The sequence below is a fragment of the Schistocerca serialis genome, chromosome 10 (genome assembly GCF_023864345.2).
Source record: "Schistocerca serialis cubense isolate TAMUIC-IGC-003099 chromosome 10, iqSchSeri2.2, whole genome shotgun sequence".
Lineage (NCBI taxonomy): Eukaryota > Metazoa > Arthropoda > Insecta > Orthoptera > Acrididae > Schistocerca > Schistocerca serialis.
Genome location: NC_064647.1, coordinates 220619370 through 220637153, shown reverse-complemented (window position 1 = coordinate 220637153; position 17784 = coordinate 220619370). Strand labels below are relative to the sequence as shown.

The 17784-nt window shown below is 43.5% G+C and overlaps 1 protein-coding gene and 1 long non-coding RNA gene across 3 annotated transcripts in view; both read left to right on the top strand.

Annotated features, from left to right (window-relative positions):
- Positions 1-17784, top strand: part of LOC126424740 (alpha-actinin, sarcomeric) — a 517273-nt gene that overhangs the window by 230273 nt on the left and 269216 nt on the right. The gene's annotated exons all lie outside the window — the stretch shown is intronic.
- LOC126424744 (uncharacterized) overlaps positions 1-17784 on the top strand; it is a 217683-nt gene that overhangs the window by 61690 nt on the left and 138209 nt on the right. Inside the window, exon 2 of the long non-coding RNA XR_007576205.1 lies at positions 5812-5860. This is a non-coding gene — a long non-coding RNA (uncharacterized LOC126424744). The remainder of the gene's footprint in view (positions 1-5811; positions 5861-17784) is intronic.

Below are 17784 nucleotides of genomic sequence, written 5' to 3'. Positions count from 1 at the left end.
AAAACAAATCAATATAGTAACAACATAAAGTGTTTATATTGCGACGTCTTACTTTTTCTAAAACATAAAAGTAGGTGTGTTCCTAGCTTAACGTTTATGCCTCGTGTGAGTCACCGCTATAAAGGACCTAAAATAAAAATCACCTGTTAGTATTAGTCGAGTGATGCTGAGGGAATTAGATTAGGAAATGAGACACTTAAAGTAGTAAAGGTGTTTTGCTATTTGGGGAGCAAAATAACTGATGATGGTCGAAGTAGAGAAGATATAAAATGTAGACTGGCAATGGCAAGGAAAGCGTTTCTGAAGAAGAGAAATTTGTTAACATAGAGCACAGATTTAAGTGTCAGGAAGTCGTTTCTGATAGTATTCGTATGGAAGTGAAACATGGACAATAAATAGCTTGGACAAGAAGAGAATAGAAGCTTTCAAAATGTGGTGCTACAGAAGAATGCTGAAGATTAGATGGGTAGATCACATAACTAATGAGGAGGTATTGAATAGAATTGGGGAGAAGAGCAGTTTGTGGCATAACTTGACAAGAAGAAGGGACTGGTCGGTAGGACATGTTCTGAGGCATCGAGGGATCACAAATTTAGCATTGGAGGGCAGCGTGGAGTGTAAAAATCGTAGAGGGAGACCAAGAGATGAATACACTAAGCAGATTCGTCGCAGGTTCGAATCCTCCCTCGGGCATGGATGTGTGTGATGTCCTTAGGTTAGTTAGGTTTAAGTAGTTCTTAGTTCTAGGGGACTGATGACCTCAGCAGTTAAGTCCCATAGTCCTCAGAGCCATTTGAACTAAGCAGATGCAGAAGAATGTAGGTTGCAGTAAGTACTGGGAGATGAAGAAGCTTGCACAGGTTAGGGTAGCATGGACAGCTGCATCAAACCAGTCTCAGGACTGAAGACGACAACAACAACAGTATTAGTTTACTAGCACGTGATTGCTGTTTATAATGTTCTGCTGTTCCGGACGTCACTGCCACTCAAATAATATTAAATGATAAAACAGGGAATTAGCAACTGTCTCAATTTCACGCAGCAGTCAATCAAAAACTGCGCACTGCTCTCAATTACTGGAAACAAAATTGGAACATTTTCAGTTCATTTCGGTTATTGAAGGAAACGGTGACTACAACAAATGATACGTTCTTTCATTAAAATAACAGCATTGCGCCTCGTCATAATGACTTCCTCACAGTCTTTAAATCAATGTTAGTAACAATAGCCTAGCACAAATATAGACACGTCAGTCTAGAATGACTGACTGTTACGTCCACCAAAAATTTTCTCATTTCGCCACGGCGACAGCGACTTTTAGTTGAGTGCTGTTTGGTGGATTGTTTCGGACACGCTAAGCATGTGCATAAGTCTTCTGGATACTACGTACTGCATCCCCAGGAACTCAAAAATGGATGCCGGCTCTTAGTTGAGGATATGTAACAAATTTTTTCCAATAATCATTAATAGAAGCATTTTCTCCACTTGCTGCCCTTTTCGTATCACTCTGTGGCGGTAATTGTGTATCATCAACATGGACAAATGCAATGAATGTGGATGATACGATAATATATGGTATTCTGCGGTTTGAATTCATTCTGTTTTTTTAGCAGTTGCATTGATTTGATTTTGTAAATGATACTGACAATATTATACACATGTATAATGTATTACTCATACTACAACTTCTCCCGGATAATTGTTTTGTTCAAATTGCACAAGAATTCCACCTGACGCAGTGTAATAATGTTGACTGTAAGTTGTGTTCATATCACTAAAATTACAGATCGTACATCAGGGCTTTTATGATTTTTGTCTTCGATGGATTTAATTATTCTTAGCAAATTGATCATGAAAAGGAGCCACAGAATACCACCCGCACACAACACTAACGTATGCTACCAGAAATATTTTTCTCCGTGATTCGTGCGTAGTTTAATTTTGGCCTCGTACATCAGCAATGAAATCTTGTTCAACTATAAATACCATCAGCACTGTTCTTAGAAAATGCAGTCTGATTCGATTAATTTTTTTCTTTTTATAAATAGAGTTCAGTACCACCGGTGCACGTTTATTTTTTACACATCGGAATATTGTTTGCAGTTTCAAGTAATTTAAATTTGCCGCTGTGATGAAAGTTAAGATGGCGGCCAACAAAAGATAGAGGATTTCTTTTTTAATTAAGATTTTTCTTTGCTCAATAAATAATTAATCATTTAAATTGATGCCACCAATAAAAATAATTATTAAATTGTTTTGCAAATTAGTTTAACACAATACCATGCTATTTTCAACTAAAAGTACAGACGAAGTTGCTATATAATCGCAACTAACAATCAATGGCTGCGCTTCTTGCCGCTATGATAAAACAATTCATACTTTTCCAGAATGAGATTTTCACTCTGCAGCGGAGTGTGCGCTGATATGAAACTTCCTGGTAGATTAAAACTGTGTGCCCGACCGAGACTCGAACTCGGGACCTTTGCCTTTCGTGGGCAAGTGCTCTACCATCTGAGCTACCGAAGCACGACTCACGCCCGGTACTCACAGCTTTACTTGAGTACCGGGCGTGAGTCGTGCTTCGGTAGCTCAGATGGTAGAGCACTTGCCCGCGAAAGGCAAAGGTTCCGAGTTCGAGTCTCGGTCGGCCACACAGTTTTAATCTGTCAGGAAGTTTCAATTCATACTTTTACCAGCAAATGAACATAAAAGTACAATAATTTTACATTAAATGTTTTTCATTCAACAGACCTCAAATCGATTCTCGTCTTGCGTCGGCGACGTACGTCAGAAGAAGACGACAAAAGGGTACAAAACAAACGAAAAGAATGACATGGATTAATAAAGAATGTGAAACAAATATTGTCTCTGTTTTCATAATTATCTTTTTTTTAAATAATTACATTATTGAATGAATATTATTGAGTTACGTAATTTTCCACACGTTCATATTCCACTCGTAATTATATATATATATATATATATATATATATATATATATATATATCTCGTGGATGTTATAACTCGACAATAATCCAAATTGTTTGAAATTAATATTTTACCGAGAAACTAAATAAAAGTATGTAGCTGGGCCGTTACAATACGTAATTAAAGCATGGAACTAGTGATTATGGTATGGGAGTACTGAAACACTTTTGGGCTAGGAAATCAATAATTAACTGATCCACATGACTTGTAGGAAGAAAGGTTAAAGAACTTTCTTCCTATTGGTAGTAATTCCCAATTGCTACTGTACGTTAAATGGAGGTTTGTGGAATGAAACGGAATTGACGGCAGGAATCGGCAGGCCCGTGGTAGATGTCTTTCCACATGCAGAGTTGCGTATCCAGATGTGCTGTAGCAGCCAGGTGTCGCTACCCCCCCCCCCCCCCCCCCCCCCTGGTGCGACATCTGCAGTTGGGATAGGCCAGGTCGGCAAGCGCGCAACGGCCGCATCTGTCCCTCTCTGCCAGATGAGCCCAGCAGCTGCTGGCAGGGATTCGACAGCCCAGATAACATCTCTTGTGTCTGCCTCGCCAATGCCTGGGTACTCGTTACCATCACACACTTTCTCCCCCTTGTCCGTGTAACCGATTTGGCGTAAACAATGGGAACTGCTTGTGGGATTGTGGGGCCTTCGGTGATAATAAGGTAGCTGCTTGCCATTAGATAAAAGTTCAGTGTTTACTGTTCTCTTATCTGTATGCTTTTTCTTGAATCCTCGGCTCCACATTCTGTATTTTATTTTCATCTCTGTAAACCTTGTGTACGAATCACATAGCATGAGTCCAATTTATCGTCTAGTTGCAGCTCGTGGTCCAGTGGTTAACACCGCTTCCTCTATATCACAGCGTCCCGGGTTCGATTCACTGTCTGTCCGGAGATTTTATTCGTTGGGGAATTGGATGTTTGTGTTGTACTAATCATTTCATTTCATTTCATCTCATCTTTTCGACTTGCAAGTTACCGAAGTGGCGTCAAATTTAGACTTGCACCAGGGTATCGAAAAACCCCAGACGGATGGCTTCCGACCAATAAAACCATACGATCATTTGATTGCGTGGTTGCTCTCTGCCCTCTCTATTAGCAAACATTCAAGAAAAACTGCAACAATAATCTGTAACTCGAACATACGTAGTGTTTCATAGACAGTTCAAGGCAGGTGTCAACGCGTAAAAATGGAATGTTTTGGTGTGGTGTTAATACATGCAACTTTCTTCATATCACAGACAAAGAACTGAGTCCTGTAATAGCTTTGCTTCTATATAATTATTTTGAAGAGTTCACGAATATGGAATGTCCTCGCTCGCTAATACAGTGGTACTGTTTTAAAATGACAGCGGTACATTTGTATACACCTACAAATGGTGACGGTGTGAATTTACCAGTATAGGAGGAGAATATAGAATATAATCGAATTAAATCAGGTGATGCTGAGGGTATTAGATTAGGAAATAAGACACTTAAAGTAGTAAAGGAGTTTTGCTATTTGGGGAGCAAAATAACTGATGATGGTCGAAGTAGATAGGATATAAAATATAGACAGGCAATGGCAAGGAAAGTGTTTCTGAAAAAGAGAAGTTTGTTAACATTGAGTATAGATTTAAGTGTCAGGAAGTCTTTTTTTCTGAAAGTATTTGTATGGAGTGCAGCCATGTATGGAAGTGAAACATGGACGATAAATAGTTTAGACAAGAAGATAATAGAAGCTTTCGAAATGTGGTGCTACAGAAGAATGTTGCAGATTAGATGGGAAGATCACATAACTAACGAGGAGGTATTGAATAGCCGGCCGAAGTGGCCGTGCGGTTCTAGGCGCTGCAGTTTGGAACCGCGAGGCCGCTACGGTCGCAGGTTCGAATCCTGCCTCGGGCATGGATGTGTGTGATGTCCTTAGGTTAGTTAGGTTTAAGTAGTTCTAAGTTCTAGGGGACTGATGACCTCAGAAGTTGAGTCCCATAGTGCTCAGAGCCATTTGAACCATTTGAGGTATTGAATAGAATTGGGGAGAAGAGGAGTTTGTGGCACAACTTGACTAGAAGAAGGGATCGGTTGGTAGGACACGTTATGAAGCATCAAAGGATCACCAATTTAGTACTGAAGAGCAGTGTGGAGGGTAAAATTCGTAGAGGGAGACCAAGAGATGAATACACTAAGCAGATTCAGAAGGATGTGGGCTGCAGTAGGTACTGGGAGATGATGAAGTTTGCACAGGACATAGTAGCATGGAGAGCTGCATGAAACCAGCCTCTGGACGGAAAACGACAACAACAAACAGGAGTACACGCTTGAAAATGGCAAACGGCCGACTTCAGTTAATCGTGACATACATGACAGAGGCTATAAACAGCCAGAGTGGAAAATGGGATTGTATTTCATTTAACATGTGGCTGTAGCACCGTGAATGAAACACCTAATTTATAAGTTGTTAGTGCGAACAGGCTTTCGTTATTATGAGACGGACGCTGATGATCGTGCCATCGGTGCAAGTAGCAAATAAAAAAAATATTACTATCCTTAGTGCCTTTCGTGCTGAAGGAAATAGTTTGCGCGCGCGTTTGTGTGTGTGTGTGTGTGTGTGTGTGTGTGTGTGTGTGTGTGTGTGTGTGTGTGTGTGTGTGTAAGATAGCGAGAGAGAGAGAGGGGGGGGGGGTGAGATCGTTTTAATAAAGCGGAATATTTTACACGTTTGCAGGCTAATTGAATATTCATAACACCTTATCTTGAGAACGTTCACACATTTGTTCTGCCTTCCTGTAAGGGTCCTGCTTGTTGTGAAGATATGTAACACGTCATTTGTTTGTATTGCAGGTGAGTGACCCCACGTCTGCTATTGAGGTGCTGTCACAGCGCGCAGTGTGTAAGTACCAGGGATTTTTTACAAATATTTTTTGGTAAATGAGTCGTTTTAAGGGGTCAGGAAGCGTTGAAGTGGTCGCCCCCATCAACGTCTGGTCTGTCGAGACTGTTGAAAGGCTGTCCACAGTACGGCGATAAAATCCTGTGTAGTAGAACGCTCGCAACTGACTGCAAGGGTGCTTTGTTTATTGCAGATGCTTTCCGGATTCCTCTCCTCTGTGTTGCCACAGCTTCCGCGAAACTAGCCATTTGTACTAGAGTAGTTGTCACACCACAGCAGAACTCTGAAATGCTTAAACTGTCTGCGCAAATGACATCTTCAAATGATATTCTTGTCCCTGTTACGGCAAGAAAAAGGAATAAAAGTGAGATAGTGTTAATACTTTCATCCTTCGTTACCTTCTCTGCATTACTGCAGATGACGTGTCACTGAGCACATTTGTACTGTGCATGCAGTATACGTGAGGTGCATAGTTGTTTCCACTGCCCTGTGTGTAATACATAAGTTCTTGTACACTTCACTAACCTGCTTTCTTCGTGATGATAATGTCTCCAGCGCAGAAAACAGCACGCAGGTCGTGGGTTCTCTTTCTTGAGGCTGAAATTAACGTCGCAAGGAACTGCTACTACGAATAAACTCATTTGGGATGCCACTCGCGTTTTTATTGATATAGACACGAGAAACTGTTCTTGATTACAACGTATTGAACATATCTTTCCACAGTCATGTAACATGAAATACATCCTCCCACAGACAACATGTCTGTCTACTGGAACGGTCAGAACTGGAGAGCCGGACTGCCCGAGACACTTAACGCGCCAAGCCAGCAAGGCGTGACCCGAACGCCACCGAAGTGCATTGGCAGTAATATCGTCAGTCTTTTGTTTTAGTAATATTTTGATTTTAATAATTTTGAAATGACTAATTGATGGCTGGCTGTTGAGAGACGTTTGTCCAAAAAAATGAAGTAATTTGGATGACAGGTTTAATTAATAATAGCAACTAAAGTTTAACGTTTTGGCGCCCTACCGCCGAACACAGCAGCCAATCACAGAGCAGCAACATCATGCAGGCGGTCTTTCTCACGGGAATGGTACCGAATCTAACATCTGTCACCGGTACCTCATCCCACATTGCGTCATCTCTATGCTTCTTGCATCTCCACTGCCCTGGGAATAGCTTCCTGGAGTCTAATATGATGGCTGAATAAGCCAGAAATATTACACTGTACAAGAGTAGCACTCGGGTGGGGAATCCGTTGTTCTTGAGGAGAGGCTAAAAGAAAGTTGCTAGTGAATTGACTAACGGACATCTAGACTATTCAGTCCAAAACTTACTATAATGCAAATGGTTCTAATTAATAACCCCGTCAGATAAAGCCATAAACTAATCACAGAAGTTACGACAAACGACGCCTTCAAAGTTACACGTAAAGTAGTTCAAATACTTACAGTGCTAATCCTGGAACATTATATATGCCGACCGCTGAGACCGAGCGGTTCTAGGCACTCCAGTCAGGAACCGCGCTGCTGCTACGGTCGCAGGTTCGAATCCTGCCTCGGGCCTGGACGTGTGTGATGATGTTCTTAGGTTAGTTAGGTTTAAGTAGTTCTAAGTCTAGGGGACTGATGACCTCAGATGTTAAGTCGCATAGTGCTTACAGCCATTTGAACAATTATATATATAATCTCCTGAACTCTGTCTCTCCCCGCATTATCCGTAGAGTTGCGTTTTCTTAAGATTATCGTGTGAAGCCCCTGACTTGGAACTAAAATGGGCAGCCTGAATCACGTCGCCGATCGCGCCTTTTGGTGGGATGTCTGAGATACACGAACTGATTCTTCTGCATTTCGTTATTATAATGTTCTTAAAAGTTTACTGTTGAAAGTATATATCTTATGATTATCAGCGAAATCTGAATTATGCCTTAACAAACGTTGGCACCGTGGTCCAATGGTAATCCCTCCATCTTCCGTCGTGGCAGCCAATCAAGTTATATGACTACTGAGTTATTGCAGTTCCTCACGGGATTGGTAATCGTTGTATCATCTGTTGTCGGCTTTCTCACTCCGCTTTCGTAAGTCATACATCAGCTAATGCATTCGCTCTCAATTACGAAGTGGAGCCTGAAATTGAGTATTATGGCTCCCAGAGTCTGAGTAGAGAAATTACTGAAGACCTAAATCAGCATAAGTGGGCAAGGATGTCTTCTAGATTAAATGCAAGACAATTAGTAGGCCTCTTCGAGCGTTCCGAAATGCTTATTTGACGGAAACCTTTGCTTTGTCTGCTGGGCTATTTGATACCCTGTTTGTCCATTTTCCGCTTTCCCTTTGGCTATGAAAATTGGGGGAAAAATCCATTGTGAAATTTCCACGGTCTCTTGTTTTTTGCTCTGCTAAAACATTTGACGAAAAACAATATTACGTTGTTCGAATACGGCGTCAGTGGTGTGCTGGCTGACAGTCACGTCAATCGCAAAGCGACATGGAATGGAACGAACACACAAGGTCGGCTGGGAGGAAAGTGAATGGTCGACATCGGGTCATTGAGATAATTCTGGGAAAGTGTAGTTCATCTATAAAGGAGACACTTCTGCTACTGTGGTTTTTGGGATCCCTACCAGTAAGACATCGAAGTAACTGATGGACGGGCTGCTAGATTTGTTACCGGTGGGTTGGATCAATAAGCGAGTATGACGGAGATGCTCCCTGATCTCCAATGGGAATATCAGGAACGAAGACGACGTTCCTTAAGCGAAAGTTCAGAGAAACGAAATTTGCGACGGACTGCAGAATGACACTTCTGCCACCATTATAACATCTAGCGTAATGACCGTGAATACAAAATAAATCAGGGCTCTTACGGAGGTCTAGTCGTTTTCCTGTCGCTTCCTTTACGAGTGTAACGGTATGAATTACTACTACTACTACTACTACTACTACTACTACTACTACTAGCCATGTGGAATCGTAGTTGGCTCTGGTCAAGCTTAATGTATACCGTAAGACTGAATTGTAATAAATGCTAATACATAATTTTTTTCCTAATGAAAGCTACAGATTTCGAATTATTATTGAATTTCGTAGGTCCTAAAAATTTGAAAGATGACACCTGTTTCAGGAGAGCTGCACCTGCAGCAGAAAGTTAAGTCATTCCCAGTCTTGTTTGCTTCTCTTAGTCGTCGAGGGCGAAAAAATGTCAATAAAGACACCAATAGCTTTCTCATGTCGTGCGTGTCCCTTGATAACAGCCGAATTATTCCCGTCCAAGCGTCTAGTCTTTCCAGATTGTTTTTATAATGGCAGATCGTAGGGGCCGGCCGCTGTGGCCGAGCGGTTCGAGGTGCTTCAGTCCGAAACCGCGCTGCTGCTACGGTCGCAGGTTAGAATCCTGCCTTGGGGCATGGATGTATGTGATGTCCTTAGGTTAGTTAGGTTCAAGTAGTTCTAAGTCTAGGGGACTGATAACCTCAGATGTTACGTCCCATAGTGCTTAGAGCCAACCATTTGCAGTTCGTAGGGGCCCATAAACATTCCCATTCACGATAAAACTCCGTCAACTTCAATGTTCTCTCTATATTTCATTCTATACTACAGTATTTTTAAACTCAATGAATACACGCCCTTAGCGAGAGCGGGCATTGCCCGCAGGGGAAACAGCGACTGATGGAATTTTGTTTTTCAGGAGAACCACAAGTCGTACTCCGTAAGTCTTATTGGTTGGTTTCGCTCCTTAATGTAACAGACAACTAATTTCCTTTGTAAATTCCACAGTTTCTGATGATGTCCTTTAAATTAAAGGGCAAGACCGATCAATAAAACATACTAAGAGCGACTTGCGGCTGTCCTGAAAAACTTGCTATCACACCCATTCTAGAGACACAGCAATTCGCTGCTGAACCAACGAATATTCGACCCCGGCGTCCACACTGGGAGAGGCGTTCCAACGCCGACAGTCAACGCTTTGATGTTACCGCCAACCGACAGAGCCGCAACAAAGTCGAAAATGGTCGTTGGCTCTAATTTGCCGCCCATGTGTGCGAAGCTAATCTTGGCCAACGAAGCGGTTAGCTATGGTTCTTTGGCCTTCGTTGATGCATGTGATAAACTTTCTTATTGTGCGTACAGGTGGACTTGTATTGCTGAATAGTGCCAGTGTGTAGGTTAATGAACAGGTCGCAGTGTGACATTGTGGGTTACCACCAGCAGAGCACAGTGGGCGCTACCGCTGCAGAATTAGGGCCGCTCTCAAAGTTCCCTTAATGGGCCGGGTGCACGCCGTGCCGGTGGCAGCGGAGAACACGCACCCAGTGAGACGGCTGTGTCGTGCATTCAGGAAGCGCTAGCGCAGCACCCGCTGCTGCTCTGCGCCGTGTTCTGTTTGTGTTGCGCCTTCTCGTGATGTAACCCGAGCCGGCTGCGCCGCTCCGTAATTACCGCTGTCCTGCGGAGCTTGGGGGGGGGGGGGGCATTATGGCGCGGGAGGGGAGGGAGCAGCCGCGTCTCGTGTTCCCTCCGCAAATTAGCCGTGCCCCATACCACTGTCTGCTGCCTAAGGCCCTGGGGCACGCCTGCTTTCATTCATTCTTAAAATGCCCTCTTAAAGGCGGCGGATTATTTCTTTGCTTCATGGTGTACTTCTCTCTTCTCTTACCTGTATAATACACTACTGGCCATTAAAATTACTACTCCACGAAGATGACGTGCTACAGACGCGAAATTTAACCAACTGGAAGATGATGCTGTGATATGCAAATGATGGCTTTTCAGAGCACTCACACAAGGTTGACGCCGGTGGCGACACCTACAACGTGCTGACATGAGGAAAGTTTCCGACTGATTTCTCATACGCAAACCAGTTGCCGGACGTTGCCTGGTGAAACGTTGTTGTGATGCCTCGTGTAAGGAGGAGAAACGCGTACCATCACGTTTCCGAGTTTGATAAAGGTCGGATTGTAGCCTATCGCGATTGTGGTTTATCGCATCGCGACATTGCTGCTCGCGTTGGTCGAGTTCCAATGACTGTTAGCAAAATATGGAATTGGTGGATTCAGGAGGGTAATACGGAACGGCATGCTGCGTCCCAACCGCCTCGTGTCACTAACAGTCGAGATGACAGGCTTCTTATCCGCAGGCTGTAACGGATCGCGCAGCCACGTCGCGATCCCTGAGTCAACACATGGGGAAATTTACAAGACAACCATCTGCACGAACAGTTGACGACGTTTGCAGCAGCATGGACTATCAGATCGGAGACCATGGCTGCGGTTACCCTAGACGCTGCATCACAGAGCGCCTGCGATGATGTACTCAACAGCGAACCTGGGTGCACGAATGGCAAAACGTCATTTTTTCGGATGAATCCACGTTCTGTTTACAGCATCGTGATGGTCGCATCCGTGTTTGGCGATATGGCGGTGAACGCACATTGGAAGCGTGTATTCGTCATCGCCATATTGGCGTATCACCCGACGTGATGGTATGGGGTGCCTTTGGTTACGCGTCTCGGTCACCTCTTGTTCGCATTCACGGCACTTTGTTGAACAGTGGACATTACATTTCAGATGTGTTGCGACCCGTGGCTCTACCCTTCATTCGATCCCTGCGAAACCCTACGTTTCAGCAGGAAAATGCACGACCGCTTGTTGCAGGTCCTGTACGGACCTTTCTGGATACAGAAAATGTTCGACTGCTGCCCTGGCCAGCACATTCTCCAGATCTCTCACCAATTGTAAACGTCTGGTCAATGGTGGCCGAGTCCGCAGCTGGTGGTCGTGCGGTAGCGTTCTCGCTTCCAGCGCCCGGGTTCCCGGGTTCGATTCCCGGCGGGGTCAGGGATTTTCTCTGCCTCGTGATGACTGGGTGTTGTGTGATGTCCTTAGGTTAGTTAGGTTTAAGTAGTTCTAAGTTCTAGGGGACTGAAGACCATAGCTGTTAAGTCCCATAGTGCTCAGGGCCATTTGAATGGTGGCCGAGCAACTGGCTCGTCACAATACGCCAGTCACTACTCTTGATGAATTGTGGGATCGTGTTGAAGCTGCATAGGCAGCTGTACCTGTACACGCCATCCAAGCTCTGTTTGACTCAATGCCCAGACGTAGCGAGGCCATTATTACGGCCAGAGGTGGTTGTTCTGGGTACTGATTTCTCAGGATCTATGCAGCCAAATTGCGTGAAAATGTAATCACATGTCAGTTCTAGTATAATATATTTGTCTAATGAATACCCGTTTATCATATGCATTTCTTCTTGGTGCAGCAATTTTAATGGCCAGTAGTGTAGCTGTCCGTTCCCTCAGGCGCGGGTAGAAATGCAGCGCAGTTGGTTTTTTCCGTATGGCATCGTTGATATGTTCCCTTTGTGCAATCTATAAGCCTTAGATATTAGTAAATTTATTTACCTTTCTCGATGTTTGCTGAGGTAGTTGCCCTGCTAGTCATTTGCAGGCAACCGTGTTGCAAGCAGTCTTCACCGGACTTCGTCTCCTTGTTCGTGGATGGACGCTGAAAAAGGCCGTTAGTTGTCTTCCAAGCAACTCGAATGACGTAAACGACTGAACTAAGACCCCTATAACCTGTGGTGAACTGTCCGCCATGTTTTCCCCAAAGTATAGGATTTCATACTTGTTTACGTACTAGTCACGATGCGATTGGAGATTCAAATGTATTGAAGAATTCGTCATAAATATGGATAGCTGTGAACTGCAGTAACTATTGCATAAATGCCAGAATGAGATTTTCACTCTGCAGCAGAGTGTGCGCTGATATGAAACTTCCTGGCAGATTAAAACTGCGTGCCGGACCGAGACTCGAATTCGGGGCCTTTGCCTTTCGCAGGCAAGTGCTCTACCATCTGAGCGACCCAAGCACGACTCACGGCCCGTCCTCGCAGCTTTACTTCTGCTAGTATCTCGCCTCCTACCTTCCAAACTTTACAGAAGCTCTCCTGCGCTAATGGATCAGTGTGACTTGAGTAGACGTGTTGTGCTTTAGTAGTGCAACCGGTGTGTGCAGAATGGTTCACAGAAGGCCGTACAACGCGATGAGATGGGTCAAGTCACACCACCCAGACCCCCTCCCCCCCCCCCCCCCCCCCCCCCCCCGCCCCCCAACGAAGGTAGACACCTCACTCGAATGGCTTTTACGACAGATCTGCATCTTCCTCGAGTCTGCCGCAACAGGGGAACAGTTTAACACAGGAGAGCTTCTGTAAAATTTGGAAGGTAGGAGACGAGATACTGGCAAAAGTAAAGGTGTGAGCACAGGGCCTGAGTCGTGCTTGTGTAGCTCAGCGTGTTCGCCCAGAGGGCTGCGTGCTCTCTGTAATAAGAAAACTGAGCCAAGGAATCAACGATCAACTTGAACGGATGTCTCGTGACGTCCGCCTAGACCAAACACAACGAGTTATATAGAAAATAAAAAATGGTAGAGCACTTTCCCGCGAAAGGCAAAGGTCCCGATTTCGAGTCTCGGTCAGACACACAGTTTTAATTTGCCAGGAAGTTTTTATTGCAAAAATGGTTTTCGTGTATTTATATTTCCTAGTGATCTTGAACGAAGAAATGTTCCATTCTGTATAAATGTCGGCCTGACTTAATTCTTACATTTCAATTTCGTGCTCCACATCTAAACATAATTTTGTATAATTTGATCACAAACACCTTTTTCCTAATAATATCATTATATTTTTCATATCGATCCATTTAGCAACATCGATCGTGAACCAATAAAACGTATTTTAAACGAGTAGAAAATCACTTTACAGTGAAACTAATATTAGCTTTGTAAACAAAATTTCTGTTCTCATTTTTAATTTTTTGTATTTTGTTATCGATAATTCAGTCAACAATTATACAAAAACATAAATCTGATAGTTTCCATATTGTCAAAATTTGCAACCTTCATTATTAATTCTTAGGCGCATAAATCTTTATGTAAAAATTATTTCCGGAAAACACTATGTAAATTATACCTGAAAAGTTATTGTGATTAAGACAGTCAAAATAACATTCATTTGAACTACATGCAGATCTAGAATAATCTGGAAGCTATGTACGTAACACATACAGAAATTTTAGGCGCCAAACGCGGCTTGATAATTTCAGTTGTCGAGATTGGTCAGTGTAACTATCAAGTTCTGTGGATTGTGTTGAAATGTTGCACAATGCATTTACTTAACAAATGGTGTTGTAGGAAGTATCAAGACTTTGAGTAAATTCTGATGATGTCAAAAAGCAACAACATTACAGCGACTGTTACTGAAACAAAAACAACCTTGGATGTATTAAGTGGAAAGCATAAACAGGAACCTACACCCTAGACAACGAGACAGCCGTAGCAAGATAAGTAACATTTATCTATGCTAAAATAATGTTCCTGCCCTTATGAAATTATATAAGCGTTTGACAACACTACAGTAGTTAATTCAGCGTTGGATATTTACTTACTATAAATCCACGAACATTTTGATAGTGAGGGATATGTAACGTTGTACCCTTTATTCAAGTTGTTGATATAGCCTAATGAAATGTAACATTCGCTTAGATTACCTCTTGTCACCTATTCTGTACCAAGCCCTAATAAAATGTACCTAAACAACCAAGGAAATGTAGCATTCAAAACACATTTCGCTCAACTTCTGTTAGGCCAGTCAATATAAAAATAGAAAGCACAAAAGTAACATTAAAGTCCATTAACGTGATAAGACGTGAAGTTTTGTAAGTAAACAGTGTTTCAAATGGCATCAAAGATGAATGAGCCACTTTTTGAAGTTTATTTTGTTTTTCTCCATTTCGAATAGCAGTAATGCTGTGTTTTTTGTTTTGTTTTTTTTTGTTTTTTTTTTTACATTCGATTTTCTCAATCGTTCTGACTTATTTTTCGTTTCGGATTTTTAATTTTCGGTTTCAACCTAAAATTATGACATGTGAAAACATGTTTTGTGAATATTTTATATCTTCATTAGATTACTCGTTGAACACCCTGAATTTCATAATGTGAAGATCGTTGGATCAAAAAGCCGCCATTCATATTCATATCAATAACATAAAACGATGTACTTTGCGTATACTTTTGAGATGCGGTTACCGTTTAGGTATAAAAGTAATCTGTATTAAATATTAAGTTGGTAACTATCAGTCGTTCGAGGTACAATACGTTTTGTGTACTTCAGTCCAATTTAGTCTGTGGGGAATAAAACGTTTTCATGATCCATGGGATCAGTTACACCACAACTGGCAATTTTAGAATTTGCGCCCCCCCCCCCCTTCCACACACACACACACACACACACACACACACACACACACAAATCTCCCCCCAATGGAAAATTTCAGCGGACAGCCATTGAAGTGACGACGACACTGCCATTAAGACACGTTAGTGACGCGCAGCAAGCGGAACAAGTTCGAAGAAACTTATTTTTATCTAGCTTCTGCTTCGTGGGGAAGCTCTACGTAGCGGCGGCTATTGTTTCAGTCAGCGAGCTCCGCGCGCAACGGTTGCCTTCACCGGGCAGATTCGGCCCGTTCGCTGTCTTCGCGTATCTCTCGTTTCCGTGAAGTGGGTTGTCGTTGCGTAGCCTATTTCTGGCGCGCTTACTCAGCAGCGCAGCGGCAAACTATCACGTCCTGACTCAGCACAGAGAGAGTGTCGCTCTCTCGTGTGTGTGTGTGTGTGTGTGTGTGTGTGTGTGTGTGTGCGCGCAGCATGCATGGGCCACAAGAGCCGCCTGGACGGCCTCGGCGACAATCGATAACGTTCTGCATCGACTGCCACAGTGAAGGGCTATGAGGGGTGCCGTGGTCAGGGAAGGGGGCGCTCAGTGACGTCACCACAGCTATGTGGTCGCGGGGCTTTGGGAACTTGGCTCGATATGGACGTCGCGACGATTGATTTTGAATCGGGGCCCGTGAACGAGACCTAGAAGGCTAAAGAAAATTGATCGTTTAGCGGAGGGTCCAAGGCACGGATTAAACTTACCAGCTCTGTTGTTCGACTTCAACGTCGAAAGAACAGGACGGGGGGAGGGTTATCCGAAATTTGCGTCACCTCGGAAAAATGACTTCTTTAGCCTTCTGGATTGGAGTGATACGTCGGCAAGTTTATCGCAGGCGTCGAAAAAAATTTTGCTCACGATAGATACACCACTTATCTGTGAGCTGCGCCATTTTGTTTCGGGTCACCTAGTGGCGTGTGCCGCGCGGGATTAGCCGAGCGGTCTGGGGCGCTGCAGTCATGGACTGTGCGGCTGATCCCGGCGTAGGTTCGAGTCCTCCCTCGGGCATGGGTGTGTGTGTGTGTGTGTGTGTGTGTGTGTGTGTGTGTGTGTGTGTTTGTCCTTGGGATAATTTAGGTTAAGTAGTGTGTAAGCTTAGGGACTGATGAGCTTCGCAGTTCAGTCCCATAAGATTTCTCACACATTTAAAAATTTGAAGTGGCGTGCTACTGTTCTATGGCGTGCGGATCTCAGTGTGTCCCAAGCTTGCAGACCTGCACCTACAAACAAACAAAAATAATTATAGAATGATATTTTGACTCTGTAGCCGAGTGTGCGCTGATAAGAAACTTCCTGGTAGATTAAAACTGTGTGTCGGACCGAGACTCGAACTCGGGACCTTTGCCTTTCGCGGGCAAGTGCTCTACCATCTGAGCTTCCCAAGCATGACTCACGACCCGTCCTCACAGCTCTACTTCCGCCAGTACGTCGTCTGCTACTTTCCAAACTTCACAGAAGCTCTCCTGCAGTGACGACTGTTCCCCTGTTGCGCCAGAGCCGAAGAGGATGCAGATCTGTCGTACAATGCCATTCGGATGAGGTGTCGAGCTTCGTGGGTGGTTTGACCTGACCCATCTCGTCGCGTTCTACGGCCTTTCGTGAACCATTCTACACACACCTGATGCACAACTAAAGCACTTCGCCTCACTTGCGCAGCAATTTCCCGGATGGAGGCATCACATTCTCTCATGCTTACATGCGCCCTGTTTCAAAGTCACTGATTTGACGGTGCGGTTCGCGGGTACTCTGCGTGGCATCCCACAGGTGTGCTCAAGTCACACTGATCCATTACCTTCGGTTTATGGCGACGACGAGAGCCACAGGCATATTTTACCATTAGGTGGTGTTTCGCCACGATGTCGATGTTGACTTTGAACCGACGGGCCGACATGGTTCAAATGCTAATCATTTCTGCAGAACATAATAATGTACATGTCCTGTGAATATGAACGTCCTATCTCTAGTTGTTCAAGATGTTCTATTTCTGAACAAGTGTGTAACAGCGTCATGCGAGAATAAAAACGTGAAGTGGTGAAAGATGTTTCTGTAAGAACAAAACTATCACATGATGTCTTGCATAAGGCGAAATTTCTCTCCAGGTCTTTTTTTTTTTTTTTTTTTTTTTTTTTTTTTTTTTTTTTTTTTTCACCATGCACGGTAATTAAGAAAAGCCACAACATCTGAGTGATTATTACTTACGTTAGTGCTCAACTGTTACATACAGGGTAACTTTCTTTCTTTTACGTAAAACATGATAATTTCTGGAGCACTAATGTGCCAGGAGGTGGGATAGTACACATTCTGCGGAGTGAGTTGAGTTGAATTGGTTTCTGGACCTACTCAAACGGTGTTTTCCAAGAACGCGGTAAGTCCAAGGTCAGGAGAAACGGGTTCTACAAGCATACAGCTGCTCAAACAGGTGGATTTCCCCACGTATCGCGACACACACACACACACACACACACACACACACACACACACTCACACTCTCTCACTCACTCTTCCTTGATATACAGGGTGATTCCATGATGATGGAACAAACTTTCAGGGATAATTGTGAAGTGTAAATTTATCAGTGTGAGGTAAGGAATCGTTGCACATAAACGACCTAGTCGAAAGTTAAAAGCGAAAATCGTTGTAATGTGT